We start from the raw sequence: 22,534 nt of genomic DNA, 5'->3' as shown, positions 1-22,534 counted from the left end.
CCTCCCTCACATTCAGCCCACCTAGACACCCAGGCACCTAGAGGAGGGCTTCTTGGTAGAAGCCCGCCAAAAGACAGTGAACAAAGAAGGCAAACATGGTTTGCCGCACAAAGTAAAACACAAGAAGGACTTTAAGAAAAAGAAATGGCGAATAAACCCGATCAAAGCCAAAAGAAAGTATTTGGTCAAGTGGGTTTATGTTTGAGGCTAATATAATAGCCTGAAACAATACCACGTTTATATAGTATAAACTCGGTAGAACGGTTAGGGTAGATAACACTGCCACCAGCCAAGTCTAATAGTTAAAAGAGCAAAACAAGGCTCTAGGAGGTACAGATAAAAAGGGCTAAGAAGTAACCCTTTCCAATTCTCCATGTACTGGATCCGTGGTTAAAGGACTATGTAAAGTTAATGGCAACTTTACCCTTTTCTGGGGGACAGCAGTCAGCCCCAGAAATGGAGTCGGTGGGAAGTCTAAAAGACAACCCTGTGTCACTGTACTGAAGGTGCTGTGTAACACACAAAAAAAGGGGGCTACTGAAGTGGTGTACTACAGAGCCCACAATCACAAACAGACGAAACATGGGTAAGAGGGGAGGAAAAGCTCACAATCTTACCAAGTGAAAAAAAATAACTCCAGAAATCCAGCAAAGCTGCTGAGGGACTCACTAGGTAAGGGAAATTAGCTATTGAATGAGAATTCTCCCCAAGTCGTCCCATGGCGTTTAACATCTTTCCCTCGCCGTCCAGTGGGGAAGAGCAAGTCGATGCCGCCGACCCTGCAGATTTCTTTCTGGCCGCCACCGAGTTCGGAGACGGCTGAGATCTGAGAGACTTCGGTGCAGAGTCTGGCACCCTGTATTTCTTCTAGTAACGGTCTCTTTTTGCTGGGGTCGAGGGTGGGTTCTTCAGGAGGGACAGTCCTACTTTCCAAATGTCGTCCAATAGCGGGATTGAGAGCACAGTCTTCATCTTGGCCTCTCGGTGCTGATATAGGAATCCCTCCTTTTCCTCCGGGTTCAGTTGAAATCGCTCTGAGGCCCTAGAGAGCATGGACCAAACCGATAGTCGTGTGGAGAAGCCCTGGGTACTAGCGACGGGAGGTCCGTTACGTCGCCTGTACCAGTCGTCACCGTCTCGTCCCTGGGCGTAGGGGATGGAGTTGAAAGGCTGATAGGCTGGAGGAGGATGGACTCCCCTCTTAGGCGGCGGGTCCCCTGATGGTCCAGGCACCGCTGGATCGCCAGTCGGAGGCACAAGCATCCTTGTCCTTATCTCTGAGAACAGGGTGTGTAGAGCTTATAGGATGTCTGCTGACATGTCTGTCGGTGGTGGCGGCGGCGGGAGCATCGGCAGTGGCGTGGTGTCCTCTGGTTCTTCACCGTCCTGCCGGCCCTTGACGGTTCCCCCGTCAGGGTCCTTCCCATAGGACCTGGCCTCGACGAACTTCTTGTCAAGCACCATCTTCAGGCCAGAGAGCTCCTCCTTGGAAGAGAGTCCGCCTGAACTACCGTGCCCCCCCGCCCCCTTCTTGGCTAGGGGCGACGGCATCGGGGAGATGATAGATATAGTCTTCACGGGAGTCTTCTCAATGACAGGAAAGATGATTCCCTCTGAGCAGGCAGGGAAAACTCTGGTCTTATATTAGCCTGAAACATAAACCCACTTGACCAAATACATTTTATTTTGGTTCCGGCTGGGTTTATTCACCATTTTTTTTGTCAAGTCTTTCTCGCGTTTTCCTCTGCGCGCCAAACTGGGGATGACTCCTTTGTTCGCCGTCTTTCCATGGGTTTCTGCACAGAAGCCCTCCTTAAGGCACCTGATAGTCTAGGTAGGCAGGATGTGAGGGAGGGATCTTTGGACCCCTGCCATGGGTTCCATTGGTAACCCAAGTCGCACTCCTGTTTGATTGGCTGAGGGGACTGTCCTTGCCAGGCCAGCCACCATGCTGTGTGATTGACAGCCAGGCTGTATGAATGGGGGGAAAACTAAATAAAAAGCAGGTCTCTGGGACTGGAAAGAGTCGCCACTGGAACGAAAGAACCAACAAGGAACTGGAAGAGGAGGACCCCTACCACGACAACCTCCCGGTGAAACCCTGCTGCAGGTCCGAATCGCCAGAATCCGACGACAGAAGATCCTCCAGGAAACTTCTTCCCTTGAGCTGGTGGGACCAACCAGTTTGTTCAAACTACAAGCCAGGAAGGGATAGCCGGGAAGGTCAGAACCTCCTTGGGTTTTAAGGAGCACACCTTTTATTTACTGCTTTGCTCTGCTGCTGGTTTCTTCACTGGGTAGTGCAGGACCCTCCAGTCTTCCTACTTCTGATCAGTCCGACAGTCGCTTCAGGAACCGTGAGCCAGCAGGAACTACCAAGAACTTGTGCCTCAGCTACAGCTCCCTCAGATTTAAGGTACTGTGCAAATCTGGTTGTTCGTTTCGGTCAGCCGCGGTGAAAGTGTTTGAAATCTTTCTCCAATCCAAGGGCTTGTCCTTCTCTTCTCTTTGAACTAACTTTTCTACCAACCAACCTCGTCCGGAATCTTTACCGCGTACTACCCTGAACTGTGTGATGTTGAGCAAAAGACTTTTGACCCATTGACTTTGGCCCTACGCCTTTTCAAGCTGATGATCTCACTGTAGTCTCTCTTGTTCAATTGCCCTAAGTACTTACCTGTTGGTTTTGCATAATTGCTAATAACTTTGTCTTTCCATGCCTTTTAAATTGCTGGAGTGCCAGTTTGATCCCACTTCATTTTGTGAGCTTAACTTGTCAGGAATTTAAGGGAAGTGGTGTGGTGTATTTATGATTGTGATTTTTAACTTGCTTAGAATAGTTTAATGTTATACAACTGTTGAGTAAATAAATATATATATTCTTTTACTTAGAAACCTTGAGTCAGTGTTTGCCTGAATCATAGTAATTGCTGTCCTTTGTGTAACTATTTGTACTGCTCACTTACTCTTGAGATCAGTCTGGCTGCTCCGCTACTGCTACCACTATAACTGTAGAACAGGCTTGTACCAAAGGTGAAATTGTACCGTCACTTGTAGTCTTAATTGTGTGTAGTGTTTCCAAAGGGTACTTCATATAATTCTGCCTAACAGTGCGTTCCCATTTGAAGGTTTCTTGGGAAACCTGAATGAATAGTATATGCATTGTGCGTTCTCTTGAGTAGAGAAGAGATCTATTTCTGGGAACCTCCAGTCTGAGGAGACGTCGTGTAGCTATTAGGGAGAATTCTCATTCTATGGCTAATTTCCCTTACCTTTAGAGTCCCCCAGCAGCTTTGCTGGATTTGAAGGGTTTGCTTTTTCTCTCCTGCTATGAGCGAGACTCTTTTTCCCACTCAGACATTTTTGCTATGTGTGTTCTAGGCTATTTGTGTGATTAAGTTCTATGGGGTTTTTCTCACCTACATAGGAACCACAGCACCCTCTGTGCAGTGGCACAGGGGTATCGTAGCGACCCCCAAACAGACTCCCTACCCTGGGATCGACTACTGTCTCCCAGGGCATGCAAATTTCCCATTGACTTTACTAGTAAATTTTTGTGAACTAAACCAGTACAAACCAACTTACTATGGAGGTACTTGGAAGGGTTAAGAGTTTTTCCCTTATGTTCATTTTCGAGGGGGGACCGTACAGTCCCTCTCTCAAAAGTTTCTGGCTGGTGGCAGTGTTTACTACCATAAACATTCGACCGCAAATATTTTCCTATGGGATTTTCCCATTGTTCGCGGCTACCACATTTTCTGACAGCCTCTAACATATCGCCGGATTTTAATATTAACTTTACTCCGGCAGGTTTTATTTGCCAGCACTTTAATATAACTTCTTTCTCGTGTCTTTCTCTAAACTCCTAACCCAGGTCACGGATCCTTTGTTCGTCCTTTTGGCGGGCTTCTGCCAAGAAGCCCTCCTTTCGGCGCCACTGAGTCTGGGGTGGGTCCACTGGGAGGGGGAGTAGGACCCCTGGACAAGGTTGCCTCAGCAACCCATGTCACACTCTATCCTGATAGGTTAAAGGGTCTCCTACCAAGATGACCACTCCACTGTGCGACTGACAGCTAGGCTGTATGAATGGGGATCTTTTTGCATAAAAGCAGGGTCCTGAGGACTGGAAGAGCAAGACGTTGCCACTGGAACTAAGAAGCCGAAGAGGAGAGAAGCCAAAGACATCTGCAACAACTGAACCACCGGTGAAGCCCTGCTGCAGCGTCTCACCACTTTTCTCCACACGACGAGAGAAGAGCATCTGCAAGAGCCTTCTTCCCTTGAGCTGGTGGGGCCAAACAGTTTGCCAATCGCCTTCCCGGACCTGCTCTTGTCGAATCGCCAGCACCCTGTACTCTTGACACCGGATAGCCAGGCACCAGTCCACCCGGACCACGATTTAAAGGAGCATACTTTTTTATTCGTCAAGCAGCACCACGGCTGGTTTCATCCCTGGGTAGTGCATGCAGTAACTCGAACCTTCCTCCACGACGAGAGCCTCTCTGCCTCTGCTGGATGCCCCGAACTGCAGGAACTACCAGGAACAACCGCCACCGCAGGAGCCACTTCTTCATTTTAAAGGTACATTGTTGCGCCAGGCCGCCCTTTCTGCATGGTAGTGCTAAAGGCGTTTTAAATCCTTTACCTACCTTTTGGGGTGGCCGCCCCTCTCAACATTCTCTTTCACCTTCTGCATCCAACCTTTTCAAATCGTTAACCGAAGATTTGAATGCAGCTACAAGAACATTCTGCTCCTGGGCCCTGGCCCTGTACCACTGACTCTGGCACAGGCCTATTGACTCTGGCTAAATGTGTTAGAACTGCCTTCTCTAGATTGCTTCTCAACTAGAACTGTGTTGGTGCACCTACTTCTTATAGCCACCTTTTCCTTCCCACTGTTATAACATGTGAAGTGCCATTTTGCTCGGTTTTCATTTCAGTATCCTTTTTGTTAAAGTATTGCCTTGCCTAAACTTGTTCACAAACTTATGGGAAGTGTTGCGAAGGTGTGTAAGAAGATATTTCTGCATAACTTGTGCTTTCCCTCCCTTGTGAAAAATTGTCTGTGCCGTTTTGCTCAGTTTTCACTCTTGCTCAAACTTGTCTACAATTTAACTAGGGAGTTGTGTATACTTTTCTTGACTGAATTTAACTTGCTTAATAACTGTGATAAATGTGTTTAACTAGAAGGGTATAAAATAAATGACAATGCATTACTTACCGTAAAAGCATTTCTGATGGTTGTATCTGCTTAGATTCACATGCTGTGCATAGGTCCGACATCCAGTGGTCACTGCAGAGTATTGCATTTTGTTTTTCGTAGTCGAAAAGGGGGACGTCGACAAGGCGTGTCTGTAACACTATCCCTATAGTGACGTGCGTTGTACCCACAATCCCTCACGCGTCGAGGTCCCTCTGTTTGTATTTTTCTGCCCTGAGGGAGCCTTCTAGACGTGAGTGAGTACAGAAAAGAGAGAAATATAGTAGAGGATGTCTATGTTCCTTCCATCCGAGCGGGGAGGAAGGGCGGGCGCATGTGAATCTAAGCAGATACAACCATCAGAAATGCTTTTACGGTAAGTAATGCATTGTCTTCTGATGTTTGTTAATCTGCTTAGAATCACATACTGTGCATAGACTAGCGAGCAGTACCCGGAGTTGGCGGTGGGTTATGAGAAGGAACAGTAGAGAAAAGATGTCTTAATACTGCCTGTCCCACCTGGGAGTCAGATCTAGAGTGTGCATCTAGACAGTAGTGTTTTGTAAAGGTGTGCACAGAACTCCAGGTAGCCGCTTTGCAGATGGACTCAAGGGGAACATTTGCAATGAATGCTATGGAAGCCCCAGTGCCTCGAGTGGAATGTGCTCTTGGCTTGAAGGGTAGTTCTCTCTTAGCAAGAGTGTAACAGAGAGTGATGCATTGTACAATCCATCTTGATATAGTGGATTTAGAGACTGCATCTCCTTCTCTTCCTGCTGCCACCGAGACAAAGAACTGATTAGTCTTTCTCAGTGGTCTGGTTCTTTCCATGTAGAACATGACAGCTCTGCGTACATCTAGTGCATGCAGACTTTTTTCTCCCAAGCTGCAAGGGTTTTGAAAGAACGTTGGTAGTTCTATAGATTGGTTTACATGAAATTTCGAGATGAATTTTGGTGCAAACCTTGGGTGTGTGCGAAGAACCACCTTATCCTTGTGAACTGATACGAAGGGGTCTAGTACAGAAAGGGCCTGTAGTTCACTTACTCTGCTAATGGAGGTGATAGCTATTAGGAAAGCAGTCTTAAGGGTGAGGTATTTAAGAGTTGCCTTGTGCATGGGTTCGAAGGGAGTGCCCATGAGTCTAGAAAGTACCACGTTTAAGTCCCATCCGGGAGCTGGGTTAGCTATCGGGGGGGTGTATTCGCTTTACCCCTTCCATAAAGGCCTTGATAACTGGTATCTTCCACCACGACACTTTAAGTTGGGAAGTGGTGTATGCAGAAAGTGTCGCTAGGTGGACTTTAATGGAATTAAACACTAGACCTGAATCCAGTAAATGGGTCAAGTACAGAATAATGTTAGTGGCAGAGCAGTCAACCGGGTTGATGTTCTTACCTCTACACCAGATGACAAATCTTTTCCACTTGCTAGAATAGCAGTGGCGAGTATTAGGTTTTCTGGCTTCCCTGAGGATGTCCATACATCTCTGAGGGAGATGTAAATGTCCAATTTCTATGATCTCAGGAGCCAGGCTGCTAGGTTCATGGTCTGAGGGCATGGATGCAGTGTCCTGCCCTTGTCTTGTGACAGCATGTTGTACGGGCAGGGAAGTTTCATTGGGGGAGATAGGGACATCTCCATCAAGTGAGCGAACCATGGCTGCCGGGCCCACATTGGGGCTACTAGTATCATGGTAACCTGCTCTTGGTGCATCTTGTGCACCACTCTGTTGAGGAGGGGAGTCGGGGGAAAGGCGTAAACAAATTTCCCCGACCATTGAATCAACAGACCGTTCCCCTTGGACTGGTTCTGGGGGTACCTGGAGGCGTAATTTTGGCATTGTGAGTTCTCCAGGGTTGCGAACAGGTCTATTTCCGGGAAACCCCATTGCGTGAAGACGTCTAAGACGATGTTTTCGTGTAATTGCCATTCGTACTCTTTGGGTAGGGGGAAGTCTCTGCTGAGTTTGTCTGCTAGTAGATTGAGTTCCCCGGTACATGTTGTGATAGTAGGAACATGTGTTTGAGAGCCCACTTCCATATATTCTGGGACAGCTTGGACAGTCCTGGAGAGTGAGTGCCCCCTTGCTTGTTGAGATAGTGCATGGCTGTGGTGCTGTCTGTGAGGACCATCACTGTCTTTCCTTGTAAGTGTTCCTGAAAGGCTTTCAGTGCTTTGAACACTGCTAACAGTTCCAGCAGGTTTATATGCTTGGATGCTAAGCTCAGAGTCCACACTCCGTGAGCAGTCTGATGGGACAGGTGAGCCCCCCATCCTGCAAGGGATGCGTCTGTGGTTAGAGTGGCTTCCACTGCAGGTGTGGCAAAAGTTTTCCCTAATAACAGGTTTTCCTTTGTCCACCACCGTAGCGAGAGAACCAAGGCCTGCGAGACCACCACCAGATCGTCCCATTGTCCGCTGGCCTGACACCACTGGCTGTAGAGCCACTCTTGCATTGGGCGCATGCGCAGGCGGGCGTGAGGTACCAAATAAATACATGACGCCATCATCCCTAGCAAGCGCATTGCTTTGCGTACCGTGACCTCTCGACCTGCCACATATTGGGGGATCTGAAACAGCATGTTTTGGACCCTCTCGTTGGAGGGGAAGACGAGGCCGTCCTTTGTTCGAATTAGAGCCCCTAGGAATTGTTTGATTTGGCTGGGGTCTAAGCTGGACTTCTTTTCGTTGATGGAGAAGCCCAGTTGGGACAAAAGGTCTACGGTCCTTTGGGTATTGGAGAAGCATGTTTCGTGAGAATCCCCTGTTATGAGCCAGTCGTCGAGGTACGGGTAAACCGGGATGGATAATCTGCGCAGGTGGGCCGCTGCCACTGCCAGTACTTTCGTAAATACCCTTGGTGCAGATGCTATCCCGAAGGGTAGTACTCTGAACTGATAGTGTTTGTTCTCTATCTTGAACCTGAGGTATTTTCTGTGCGCTGGCAACATTAAAATATGAAAGTATGCATCTTTCATGTCTAGTGTTGTCATGTAATCCCCCTGAGATAACAGTGGGATTACTTCCTGCAAGGTCATCATACGAAACTTTTGGGGTTTGACAAAGTTGTTCGCTGGGCGCAGATCTAATACAGGGCGCATGGTTAAATCCTTTTTGGGTACAAGGAAGTACACTGAATAAATACCTTCTGTTACCTGAGATAGGGGGACAGCCTCTATAGCTTCTTTTTTCAGTAGCTCTTCTACTTCTTGAAGAAGAATAGTGAGGTGTTCGGGTGTCATGCGTCGGTTCCGTGGGGGTCTGTATTTCGGGGAACCGTTGAATTCGATGCAGTATCCGTGGGCTATGGTGGATAATACCCAGCGGTCTGACGTTATTCCCTCCCATGCTGAAAGGAACGATGTTAGCCGGCCCCCGACCGATGATGCATGGGAGAGGACCCGAATCTTTGGGTCATTTGTTGGTATTGGGCGTGGGGCCTTTAGGACTGGAGCCGCGCCCTCTTCCTTTGCCACGACGTTGGCCTCTTTGACTGAACTGGGTGCTTTGGTTAGAGGGCCAGTTGGTAGCAGAGTAAAATTGTTGTTGGCTTTGCCGCTGGTGTTGGCCACGAAAGGAGCGTCTATTGCCATAGCTGCGTCTGTTAGGAGGCCTAGAAATTTGGTCAAGAGTCTTGATGGTATCAAACTCCTTCTTCGCATGTTCTAGGGCCTCATCAACTGCTTTCCCAAACAGATGTGTTTGCTCTATGGGCTTATTTATTAGGGAAGCCTGGGTTTCTGGCTTAAAACCCGAATTGCGCAGCCAGACATGGCGTTTGAGAAGTATTCCCTGAACCAGGGAGCGGCCAGCTGTCTCTGCGGCATCTAAGGAGATCTTTACGATGCCCTGGTTTACAAGAGTTCCCTCTGATATAGTAGCCAACAGGCGTGAACGCAGGGGTTCTGGTGTATCCTCTGCTTCGCTGCGCAGCTTGCTCCACTGTGCATCTGCGTAGCTAGCTAGTAGGGAATTGTTATTCGCGATCCTGGATTAGAAGGCGGCGGATGTCGTGATTCTCTTCCCAAGTCCATAGAGCTTCTTGCCCTCTTTGTCAGGTGGTGCCTCACTAGTAGATAGTGGTACCCCCGCTCTCTTTCTTGTGTTAGTCACTACCAGAGAGTCCGGAATAGAATGTCCCCTGATGTACAAAGGGTCAGAAGACGAAGGGCTGAAGAGCTTTTCTATCCGAGGGTTGACCCCTCTGACTAAGGCCGGATTGGAAAGGGAAGGAGTTATTCTTCTCTTTATAGAAGCCAAGAGCGGAATGGACTGGCTGACCGGGGCTTTTTCTTTAATAACCTTTTCAACAAAGTCTATGTCCGGAAGGGTTTCCCCTGTGTCTATTTCAAAATGCGCTGCTGCCTTGCGCAATAGTGCATTAAGTGAAGGCTGGTCATCTATGGGGGAGGTGTTCCCAATAGGTGAGACCTTGGGAGGAGAAGGATGAAAGACATTAGGGTCTGAGTGCACTGATGGGGAGTGCCAGGGCTGTGAGGTAGCTGTATCTTCTTCAAAAGCTCCTGCGCTAGTGTAAGGGTCTTCCTCAAACCTCTCCTCCTCAAGTTCTTCCTCTCCACCTAAACACTCATCTTCCTGGAGGTATTGCTCCTCTTCAGTGAGGTCATATGCATCTGTAGAAGGGGGAAACAGCCTAGGAATCTTGACCCTAGGGTCATCCTGGGTCCATTCTCTTGGTCTTTTGGGTGTGGGTGGGTTTTGGCTACCCAAAAACCTCTCCATCTTTTCCATACAAGAATGGAGTTTTTCCAGGGTCTCATGGGGAACCCCTGAATAGTCTAGAGGGGGGGAAATCAGTGTTTTCACCTTCAAAACGCTTCGAACGCTCCCACAACGTCGACGAAAGGTTTCCGTCGCCCTCAGAAAAGCCCTCCGGTAGTTCAGAAGTGCCTTTAGATGGATGGGGCAGTTCCTGGCTACTCTTGTGCTTTTTCGGCGTTTCTATATCCTTGGGTGCGGTATTCGACGTTTGTTTCGTCGTCCTTTTACGTTTGTCCTCGGAAACAATTATCGCCAGACTCTCGACGACGCGTTCGTCAGTCGAGGGTTCTGGAGTCGGCGTTGCCTGCGTTGTGCGTTGTTTTTCGACGGCCGCTCTATGGAGCGTTACGTCGGATGTTTTTGAGGAAGCGCCCGTATTAGATAAAAGCCCAATCGCTGGTTGCGGCTGCGTTTGCGGGTGGGGCTTGAGACCCTTGCGGTCTGAGGTCGACGCCGGAGTGCCCAGCGCTGGTGGATCCTTCGTCCTGGACGAAGAAGAGCCGTGGGTTGTGTGCTTAGGCCTATGGGGTCTGTGTGCGTCCTTGTCGCCGGGGTGTTCATCCCCATAAGCAGGGCGTGAGCCGAGCCCGTCGGGGCCGGGGACGGACGTCGAGGAGCGCGAGCGCTCCTTCTGGGGGTTAATGACTTCCGTAACGGACGTCGAGTTATCACCCTCCTCGTCACTTTCTTTAACAGCGGCGGCGGGTGAGGAAACTGACTTTGACATTGCGTAGTCCGCCCACCTCTTAACTTTCCGTTCTTTAAGAGTTCTTGGTTTCAAGAGCTTACAGGCCGCGCAGCGGTCCTCTTTATGATCGAGGAGCAAGCAACGATTACAGAGCTTGTGTTTGTCCTTCCAAGTGTATTTGCCCCTACAGCGTGGGCAAAACTTAAAAGGTGTCCTCTCCATAGCTGAGGCAATAAAAACTGGTGATAACAACCCCAAGGGAAAGATAGGGGAGAAAGAAAGACATTCTCGACGAGAAGGTAAGTTGGAAACCCCCACTCTCCCTACTGTATGTTGGCCGGCGAGGCCTGGCCACGTGTTCGGCAGCGCCGAAGGATCTCCTCCGTCTCTTCTCCTCCGTCGAAAACTTGCTCGGCGGAGAAACAGCTTCACTGCTAACATCGAGGGGAGGGATCTTTTAACAATAAGTGTATATTAAGGACCGAGGTCCGTAGTAATTGTTTAGCAATGTCTCTCTAGGAGCTCTGCGTAAGGTGACCATAAGCTGGGCGGAAAAAAACAATCTGAGGGACCTCGACGCGTGAGGGATTGTGGGTACAACGCACGTCACTATAGGGATAGTGTTACAGACACGCCTTGTCGACGTCCCCCTTTTCGACTACGAAAAACAAAATGCAATACTCCGCAGTGACCACTGGATGTCGGACATATGCACAGCATGTGATTCTAAGCAGATTAGCAAACATCAGAAATATATATTCTTTTTACTGCAAAACTTTGGTCAGTGTTTCCTTGTGCCATAGTACTGTAGCCCTATTGTGAAAACCTTGAATACTGCTCATCTCCCTCTTGAGATCAGTGACTGCTCATCCACAGCTACCAACTAAATCTTTGTGATACAGACTGATACCAAAGGGGATTTATTGCGCCCACCTGTAGTCCTAATCTTCTGTAGTGCTCCCTAAGGGAACTGCATAGGATTCTGCCTAACAGTAGCACATCTGTTTAGTTGATAATCAGGGAACAACGCACTTCTGCTTAGTACGTCGGTCAGTGAATTGAGTTCCCCTGGAACAAGTGCTAAAAGAAACGTGTTTTAATTCCAACCGCCACGTGTTCCTGGCTAGTTTGTACAGCCCTGGAGAATGTGTGTCCCTTGTTTATGTAAAACATGGGTGTGGTGCTGTCAGGATGAGGTCTTTCTTGTGTATTAACTGAGTCTTGAACGCTTGAAGTGCTTTGAACACTTAGCAGATGTGATGGAGAAAATTAGCTTCCCTTCCTATTCGGTATGCAGCTATTTTAAGAGTGGCTTTGATTGCTGGTGTGCTGAAAGGAGTTGGGAAGGAACCAGGTTCTTCCCGACCCCACCCAAGTGCTTTTGAGTAAGGCAATACATCTTTAAGGCACTAAAATGGACTAGGGAGTGGGAGGGGCACTGGGAAGGCTCTCTTGTAAACAACCACCGAAGAAGGTAGTTATTGTCTAATATAAATGTGCAATTAATTATTAGCTGAATAGATTTGTAATGTCAGATCCCAAGCATTTTAAAAGCTTAGCTAGTGCTGTAGAGTAGTCAACCTCCCCCTTCACCCCTCCCGGGAAGGAATGTGGCCTGTGGGATGTAAATGGACCATAGGCTTAGTGTGCTGTCTTCTTCATATGGCCAGCACAAACTGACCCACCAAGTGTCCACTCTCCGTCAAGGGTCCATGTGTGTCAAAATTATGACTCATGTTTTGTGTGGCAAAATGCAGAATGAGATCAATTAGAAGTGTAAATGTGTAGGAAACTACAGGACCCACATAACATGAGCAGGATGAGTGCAATATGGATAGAATGAATGACTTTTTTTTACATAATGCTTTTTCTTTGGGCTAGGCCTCAATGTTTGTTAAAGTTTGCAGAGTGCAGTGTGTTTTTGCATAGTCAGCAAAATGGAGGAAAGCATGAGCTAGTGTGTTTTTGCATAGCTAGCAACATTTAGAAGAGCATGCCCTGACAAAACTGCTGACAATAAAGAAAGACGGCTGTGGAGCATCCCTATTGTGGAAGGACGACGGATTTGGCTGAAGTCATGATCCAGGTCCAGTGACATCACCATGGTAAGCCAGACCTATATAAAGCCCTGCTTGATACCACTTTGGCAGGGAGGGATAGGAGAAGACCTCTCAGGCAGCAGAATCCTTTGCTACCATCCTCATTTGTAAAGATTAAACTTGTTACCGTTACAAGATTGCCTTTTCGCCTCATTTCCCTAGAAGGCTGTATTGATTCTGGTGTGAATGTAATTATGGACACACTTACAACTGGTGACTTTCCTGACGTGATCCCAGCTTTCCCCGTACTTTGCAGAGGCTCCAGGCCAGTTCTCCAGAAAAGAACTCCCCTACAATCACCGGTCCCACAAATCAAAAAACATGTGTTTCCTGAGCAGTTTGAGATGGAGCCATATCAATAGAAATCCTCTTTGCTCTGTGAAGCGGGCGTGGTTCCAGAGAAGGACAGGCCAGTATTGGAACACGTAACTGAGAAACTCAAGGGAGCCACTCATAAGTAGACTTTTTTAAGAGCTAACAAGAAGGGGACGCGTGTATGACAGTATGGGAGATGTGAATGGATGGAGTATGAGGTAGGACTTTTTTATGGGTTAAGGTATAGATTGGATAGGAGTTGGGTTATGTATTGAAATAATCACGCATTTCTGTTTTTTTACTTTTTATAATGGAAAAAGGGAGGCTCAGCGTGTAACATTTGGGAAGAAAGGGAGCCTCAGCATATAAAGAATGGGAGGTAAGGGATTATCAGCCATAATAGGTTGAGAAGGTAAAAGCAATGGGATCCTCAGCATGTAAAAAAAGCTGAGACGGTGGTAGTACGAGGATATGAGCAAAAAAATAAGTAGTGGCACGGTATAAGGAATGGGCCTGGATTGTAGTCATTTATTTTAGTATATTTTCTCTTGCCGTCTTTTGTGCTGAGAAAAAGACGAAATGTGGATGATTCGCAGTGTGTGCATGTGAAAGTGGGGAAAAAGGGGTGGGGGGAAAGTGGGTTGATTTGTATTTCTGTGAAACAAGCATCAGCATGCACAGCATAGCATTAAGGTCTAAGTGAAGCATAAGGGATGCACGCAATATTAGTATGGGGGAAGAAGCCCCAATAAGACCTGCATAGGGCACTGCCACTGTACTGTGACAGTATCGAACAATATCAGACGATGGATGTTGGAAACAAAGGAAGGGGGGATCGGGGGGAGATTTCCTGCTCCTGGTCAGAGCAGTGCTCCTATAACAGAAACTCGCTAGAAATAATGTCCATCTTTTTAGCAGCAAAATATAAGGGAAAGAAGTTACAGAAAAGAAAAGACATTTTAGATCTCTGGCGGTTATTCGAGGATATGCAAGATTAAAAAAAATGTTTTTTTAAAAAGAGAACCAATGTAAGGGGATATATCCCGAAACGCCTAAACCTGCAGTAAGGTATACAAATCCAGTCTATAAGCCTGCAGAGGTAGAGAAATTGTCATCAGTATCGTCAGGATCAGCAACGCAGGGGGGGGGGGGGGGCAACTCAAGAGCTTCTTCACCCCATATAACCAATCCACAAGCGCTGACCTGCCCGTAGCATCAGGGGGTTCACAAGCAGATATGAACAACGAGTTAAGAGTGTTGTGAGAAAGGTTGGTCAGGTTAAAAGAACCAGTAGTAGTACACATTCAGGAAGGACCGCACCTCTCAGAGAGGTGGTGGCGTGGCCCTCATCGCCAGGGAAACCTTTGCTATTAGGAAAGTGGCATGGCAACTTGACCACAATAGTGACTACCTCCCACTCAAAATTAATATTTCTCCTAACTGCAACATAACTGTGCACATTGTCTACAGACCTCCGGGTCCTTGCACTGACTTCCATGACACCCTCATTTTCGCACTGTCCAATAACATCAAAAAGACTTCCCAGGTCATACTCTTGGGCGACTTCAACCTGGGGCTCAATGACCCCAAGGACCCCCATGCCAAAACCCTCAAGAACGCCCTATCCACACTGGGCTTTGTGCAATCTATCTCTGACTCCACCCACATCAAAGGGCGCACCCTCGACTGGGTCAGTCAACACAGCTGCTCACTACTTGTCAAGGAAAACACGCCCATCCCATGGTCTGCCCACCATTACATCCAATTCAACCTTCGCACCAAAAAAGAGACCAACTCACCTCCCGCCCCGTGCCCAGCTACTCTCGCCAGGAGCACCGCAAGCTCACTGTCGAGAATTTAGCACCCTACCTCCGCAACCCGGCCTTGCAGGCCCCATTCTCCAACAACCCAGAAACCCTAGCCAACACATTCAAAGAAGTCATCACCCAAGCAGTTGACGCCGTTGCACCACTGGCCCTCAAAAAAGCCAAGAAAACCAAACACGCTAACTCATGGTTCTCCAAAGAACTCCTTGAACAACGTGCGCAGAAGAGGACTGCCCTCTCCACCTGGAAAGCTAACCCATCTGAAACTACCAAAAATGCATTCAAAGCCATCTCTTAATCCTACAAAACCAACATCACCCTAGCTAAAGCTGCCTCCTTCAACGCTAGGATCTATGACGCCAAATCGGGGTCAAAGGAAATCTTCACCATATTCAGGGAACTGGAAAAACCATCCTCTCCACTCTCCCGCTCTCATCAAAGATGACAACTGGTGCAATAGCATTCAATCCGCAATGCTAGACAAGCTTAACACTCTTCAAACTAAAATTCGTGGCCACCAAAAAGCCCTATCCCACCTCATAGCTAACCTGCATAATCAACACACCATACCCTCCACCACTAATCCCTCTCCATCTTTTGACTTCAAAGATATTACTGAGCTCGAGGTCATCGCCCTGCTCAAGTCCATCAAACCTTCCAACTGTAAGGGAGATGCTTGTCCAGCTACTTTCATTAAAGACTCAGCACAGATCCTAGCTACATTCCTTACAGCATTCATTAATTCATCCTTCCAGTCTGGCCACGTTCCAACTGGACTTAAGGAGGCCTGGGTACGCCCACTCCTCAAAAAACCCTCGCTGGACCCAACGATCCCGGGGAACTATCGACCTATCACTACTGTACCCTTCCTGCTGATAATTCTGGACAAAGCAGCTTACCTGCAAGTCCAAAAGTTCCTTGAAGAAAACAGTCTCCTCGGCCTGCGGCAATCTGGCTTCCGCCCACGACACGGTACCGAAACGGCTCTCTTGGACTTAAAGAACCAAATGGACGATCTAAGAGACGCAGGGAAACCTGCTCTCCTTCTGCTCCTGGATCTATCCGCCGCCTTTGATCTGGTGGACCACAACACCTTGTGCCACCATCTAGCTACCCAAGCTAACTTTTCCCCCAAAGCCTGCGAATGGATTACCTCCTTCCTCCAAGAAAGGGCCATGAAAGTCTTCTCTGACTCAGCCTGTGCCACCCCTAGCCACATCACCTGCGGTGTGCCTCAGGGCTCATGTATCGCGCCCACACTATACAACCTCTTCACGAGGCCCCTGTTCAGCATCCTTGACTCCCTGGGCATCTCGTATACAAACTATGCGGATGACACCCAGGTCCTCATCCAACTCACAGGCGATTACCTGGCGGATACTAAAACACTTAACACCATCTACTCCACTATCCAATCATGGATGGCAGATAACTGGCTATGCCTCAATAGTGAAAAAAACGAACTCCTCCTCATAGGAGCATCTTCCACGCTGGGGAACCTCGGTGAACAGTACGCTTCCTTCACCATTGACAACATTCCCATCAAGGTCTCCAATCACGTGAAGACACTCGGAGTCTACCTAGACTCCGACCTGTCAATGGATAGACAGGTCAATGCCATTGCCTCCTCCTCAGCCTATTACTCTAAAGTCCTCAACGCTGCCAGACCTTTCCTGTCACGCCAGAATTGCCTCACCATTGCTAGGGCAATAATTGAATCTAGGCTGGACTACTGAATCTAGGCTGTAATGCCCTACTCGTTGGGACCTCCAATAAGAACCTGGAAAAACTTCAGCTAGTTCAAAATAATGCACTTAGGGCGGCCACAGGTATCGCGAGAAAAGACCACATCTCCGAAGTCAGAAGACAGGCACACTGGCTTCCGGTGAAAGCCCTAACCCACAAATGCCTCCATGAACTTGCTCCACCCTACTTGACCCAAAGAATCACCAAGCACTCTGCCACCAGACCATTAAGATTGTGCTATTACAACACGATTGTCACGCCCAAATCACGCAAGGTGCGCGCCGGTGGTGCTAGCTTTCCCACACGGGCCGCCACCCACTGGAACGCACTGCCACCTCACATCAGAATGATTGAATCCCACCAAGCCTTCCGCAAAGCTGTTAAAACCAAGCTCTTTGTATGAAACATACCTGACTGCATTCTGTTACTGTATTACGAATATCATGCCTCACCTGCAACTATGCTTGTAATTGTGTATCCATAAGACCTCTGGTCTCATGCATATCTGCTGAATTAGGAATCCAACCCTTACTTGGAACAGTGCATCGATGTCCATGGGCTGCAAGTGCGCTATACAAATGCGAATAAATAAATAAAATAAATAAATACCACCAGAAGGAACAAGTTACTTACCTGTAACTGTTGTTCTCCAGCATGGGTCTGGCATGGATTCACATGCTCATGAATATTCCCCGTCGTCAGGCTGGGAATCCTCGGTAAAGAAAAAACCAGTATCAGTTTCGTTTCTGATCTGTCTTTCGTAGTAATAACCAATCACTGGTCTCTGCGTCATACTGACCACAGCCAATGACTGCCCTCTACCTAAGCACCGCCTCTGGCAGCCATCTTCAGATTTGGAAGCACGTGAAGTGGCAGTATGACCAAGTGAAGAGCCGCAGAGGGGTAGGCGGGAGGGTTCGCATGTGAATCCATGCCAGACCCATGGTGGAGAACAACAGTTACAGGTAAGTAACTTGTTCCTTCTCCAGCATGGGGTCTGGCATGGATTCACATGCTCATGAATAAAGAATACATAGCAGTACACACATGCACAACCACGGGAGGTGGCAAAGGCTCAACATTAAGCATTACATCAAACTCAACATTAAGCATCTTACTTCCTCACCAGGCTCACCTCAGCCGAACAGGTTGCGCAGCACTGCTTGGCCGACCCTGGACTCCTCCCTGGAATCCCGATCGACGCAGTAGAATTTCGTGAAGGTGTGCGTCGACCTCCACGTAGCAGCCCTGCATATGTCCAGCAGGGGCACACCAGAAAGGAACGCCGTGGTAGCTGCGATCGCTCTGGTGGAATGGGCTCTCGGACGGCCAGGCAGCGGTCGGTTTGCCAACCGATGACAGTACATGATACAGCCGGAGAGCCATCTGGAAATGGAAGCCTTCGAGAGAGCCTTCCCCTGATTGACAGGTCCAAAATTCACAAAGAGTTGTGACGTCTTCCGAAAACACTTTGTGCGGTCCACGTAGAACTTCAGCGCTCTAGCCACATCCAGCGAGTGCAAAGTCCTCTCAGCCGGCGACGAAGGCGACGGGAAGAACACAGGCAACACCAAGGGTTCGTTGAGATGGAAGTCCAACGGTACCTTGGGCATGAAGGAGGGGTGCGTCCTGAGCACTACCCTCGTGTCGTGAAAAGTCAAGTACGGGGCCTTGCAGGAAAGGGCCTGGATCTCTCCCACCCGTCGTGCGGAGGTGATGGCCACAAGAAACGCCGTTTTCCACGACAGAAACTTCAACGGGGCCGAGTGCAGAGGCTCGAACGGAGGTCCCATGAGCTTGGTCAGCACCACGTTGAGCTCCCACGCCGGGGCCGGAGCCTTCACCGGCGGGAACGATCTGAACAGTCCCTTCATGAACTCCTTCACCAGACGATGAGACCACAAGGACGTCCGCCCCGTGGTTCTGGTGTATCGGGAGATCGCAGCAAGATGAATCTTGATGGACGCGTGTGCCAGTCCAGCTTTGGCCAGCGTCAGCAGGTACGGCAGTACTTGGGGAGCCGTAATCCGTAGAGGGTTAATCTTCTGTGCGTGGCACCAGACAGAGAACCTCTTCCATTTGTGTCCGTAGCATTTAAGAGTCGAGGACGCCCTGGCCTTTGCAAGAACCTCTCTGCAGTCGGCCGGTATGTCGTATCCTCCAAACTCTAGCGGTGCAGGAGCCAGGCCTGCAAGTTCAGCGATTTCTGGTTGTGGTGGAGGATGGCGCCTCCTTCCCTGGAGAGCAGATCCGCGTCCACCGGCAGCTTGATTGGCGGGGACGCTGACAAGTCCAGAAGGTCCGGGAACCATATCTGCCTCGGCCACGCAGGTGCGACGAGGATCATCCTGCACCGTGACCTCTTGAGCTGGTTGACGAGCCGGATTAGCAGTGGCAAAGGAGGGAACGCGTAGAGGAACAGGCCCTCCCAGGGGAACGAGAAAGCATCGCCCATGCTCCTCGCCTGGGGAAACCTGCTGGCGAACCTCCGGCACTTGGAGTTCGTCGCCGTCGCGAACAGGTCGATCTGGGGTGTGCCCCACCGTCGGAAGAGGCGATCCACTAGATCCTGCCGTAGTTCCCACTCGTGGCACGAGCGCAGCTCCCTGCTGAGTGAGTCGGCGATGGTGTTTTTTATCCCTGCCAGATGAAACGGCACCAGAAACATCGCTTGGGCGACTGCCCAATCCCACAGGTCCTGCGCCTCCTTGGACAGTGCTGGGGACCTGGTTCCGCCCTGTTTCCTGATGTAAAACATGGTGGTGGTGTTGTCGGTGAAGATAGTCACCACCTTGCCCTTGAGGGACGGAAGGAAGGACCTGAGGGCCCAAAACACTGCACGGAGCTCCAGGACGTTGATATGTAGGGATTTCTCCGTCGGGAGCCAAAGGCCTCTTGCGTGCAGATTTTCGGTGTGCGCTCTCCACCCTTCCAGGGAGGCATCCGTGGTCACTGTCTCCTGGTGGGCTGGGGTCTGGAAGTCCATGCCGGCCGTCAGATACGCACGGGTGCCCCACCACCGGATCGCTCGTCGGAAACTCTCGTCGAGTGTGATCCTTTCCTCGAAGCTGCCCGTCGTTTGGATCCAGCGCTCGTCCAGGAACTCCTGCAACGGGCGCATCCGGAGCCTGCACATGGGAATGAGGTAGATGCAGGAAGACATCATTCCGAGGAGGGACTTGATGGACCTCACCTTGGCCGCGTCGGCCACCAACATCCGCTGCACCTTGCCCAGGATGGTCCTGGTCCTCTCCTCCGACGGGGAGGCCAGAAGGGACACTGTGTTGAGCCTCGCTCCCAGAAACAGAGCGTCTTGCGCGGGCACCAGGTGGGATTTGGCGTAGTTCACTGAGAATCCCAGGTCCGTGAGAAGTTGGACGGTCCTTGCCGTGTGAACCACGGCGAGCTCCCTTGTCTTGGCTCGGATGAGCCAGTCGTCCAGGTAGGGGTAGACGTGGATCCCTTCGCGGCGCAGCTGCGCCGCCACCGGTGCGAGGCACTTGGTGAACACCCTGGGTGCCGACCGTAGTCCGAAGGGGAGGGCTTTGAACTGGTAATGACGCCCTTGGACCACAAACCTGAGGAATTTTCGGTGCCCCTTTAGGATGGGAATATGGAAGTAGGCATCCTCCAAATCCAACGACGAAAGGAAGTCTCCTTCCTCCAGCTGACCCAGGACGTGCTGGAGGGTGACCATCCGGAACTTTTGCGCCTTGATGAACTTGTTCAGACGTCGCAGGCCCAGGATGGGGCGCCATCCCCCCGTCTTCTTCTTCACGAGGAAGTATCTCGAGTAAACTCCGGAGCTTCTTTGGGACGAGTTCGATGGCGCCCTTCCTGAGCATCGCCTTTACCTCGAGGAGAAGTTGAGGGACGTGAAGTTCTTTCCTGGCCACGGGGGGGACGCGCGGACACCTTCTTTGAAACTCGAGCGCGTGGCCCCGGGCCAAGGCGTCCAGCACCCAACGGTCGGTGGAGATGGACTCCCACACGCTGACGAAGCTCGCCAGCCGGCCTCCCACCGGGGTGCTTCGGTGGGGGCCCGACCCCACGGCCGGTTCAATCCTGCTTCGACGAGGCTTTGCCGCCTTGACCTCCTTGGCGACGACGGCGGGGTCCGCCAGACTTGCCTCGTCCTCTGTAGGCCTCCTGAGACGACGAGCGGGCCGCTTGACGGTAGGTGGAGAAACCGCCGCCGGAACCTTTGGAGGCGCCCTTGCCTCCGCTGCTCCGAAAGGGCGTCCGTCGTTGTTGCAGAACTCCAAGGGCCCGGGCCGTCTCGGTGTCCGCTTTAATGGCCTCAAGGGAATCGTCCACTGTTTTCCCAAACAGGTTGTTCCCATCGAAGGGCATGTCCAGGACTCTGGTCTGAACGTCTTGACGGAAGTCCGTAGCCTTGAGCCATCCACGCCGCCTAAGGCAAACGCTGTTGCCCAACTGGCAGAACCCAGTGTCGGCGATGTCCGTCGCAACGGTAATGGCGTGGTCCGAAGCCACCTCACCTTCCTGCAGGATCTCCAGGGTCTCTGCCCTCTTGTCGTCCGGCAAGAGGTCCAGCAGGGGAGCCAGTTTGTACCAGAGCTCCCTGTCGTAGCGGGCCACGATAGCCAAGGCGCTGGCCGCTTTAATCGTCGTCGCTGCAGACGAGATGACTCTGCGTCCCATAGCGTCCAATTTCTTTCCCTCGCCGTCCAGTGGGGAAGTCGATGTGGAGGCCGCACCCCCCCCCCGCTTTTTTCCTGGCCGCCGCAGAGACGACGGAGTCCGGGGTAGGCTGAGCCCGGAGGCACAGGGGGGGGCCGTGTCCGGGACCCGGTACTTTTTCTCATACCGGTCTCTTCTAGCTGGCGTCGTGGAAGGGTTCTTGAGGAGGGTGAGGCCCTCATCCCAAATGTCGTCCAATAGAGGCACTGCGAGGACCGTCTTCCTCTTGGCCTCGCGCCGCTGATAAAGGAAACCTTCCTTCTTCTTCTCCTCAGGGCAGAGGTGGAAAAACTCGGATGCCCTGGTGATCATGGAGTGGAACGATCCAATCTCGTCGGGCGGAGAAGCCCTGGTGGGAGGCGACGACTGTACATCCTCGTCGTATACCTCGTCGTCCGTACCCGTCGCTGCCGTGTCAGTCCCCGTATCATCCCCTCGGGTGGACGGGGAGGAGGGCTGGAAGGGGCGCGACGGCTGAAAAGGAGGCGGAGGGTGGATCCTTCTTTTCTTGGTAGGGGGAACCCCAGAAGGTCCCGGTTCTGGGTCCCCCGACGGGAGAGGTTCCGTCGGCAACGGTAGTCTCGTCCTTATCTCTGAGCATAAGGACTGTATATCCAACAAAATGGCCGCTGAGTTGTCTCGCGGCGCTGGCAGAGGGGAATCCGACGGGCGATCAGGGGCCCCGTCGGTACCCTCGACGATGTCGTCACCTGCGTCGGGATCCATCCCGACGGGCCGGTCTTCTTCCACGCCGAGGCCGTGGCTTAAGACCTCGACCAGCTCCTCCTCCGAGGTTGAGGCCGAATCTACGACGACGCCCTGCCCCCCCCTTTTTCTTGCCCACGGGGGATTTCACGGGGGTCCTATCGATGGGCACAAAAGAGGACTCCCTCCTAGGTGGCAGGGAGACTCTGAGCCCCGAGGTCGCCACCACTGGTGTAGCCTCCACAGGCTGAGCCAGGGCCGCAGCGACAGTTTCGATAGAGGGCTTGGCCGGATGGATTAAGGCCTTCACCACCTTAGGTGCGCTCACCACCTTATCCTTGAGGGGGGGACACTGCCTCGCTCCGACATGTTGCCGCAAAACGCACAGTCCTTCTCCACGTGCGTCTTGTCCTCATGTAGACAGTAAAGACAAAAAGAGTGTTCGTCCTCCTTGAAGACGTTTTGC

General features: G+C 50.6%; 1 protein-coding gene across 3 annotated transcripts in view; it reads right to left on the bottom strand.

Annotated features, from left to right (window-relative positions):
* Positions 1-22,534, bottom strand: part of DDX4 (DEAD-box helicase 4) — a 1,871,246-nt gene that overhangs the window by 932,290 nt on the left and 916,422 nt on the right. The window lies entirely within an intron of this gene.

This window comes from Ambystoma mexicanum, chromosome 6p (assembly GCF_040938575.1).
Source record: "Ambystoma mexicanum isolate Mex_15411 chromosome 6p, UKY_AmexF1_1, whole genome shotgun sequence".
In the NCBI taxonomy this organism is placed as follows: Eukaryota; Metazoa; Chordata; class Amphibia; order Caudata; family Ambystomatidae; genus Ambystoma; species Ambystoma mexicanum.
Note: the sequence above shows the minus strand (reverse complement) of the source record. Positions and strands in the feature narration are given on the sequence as shown.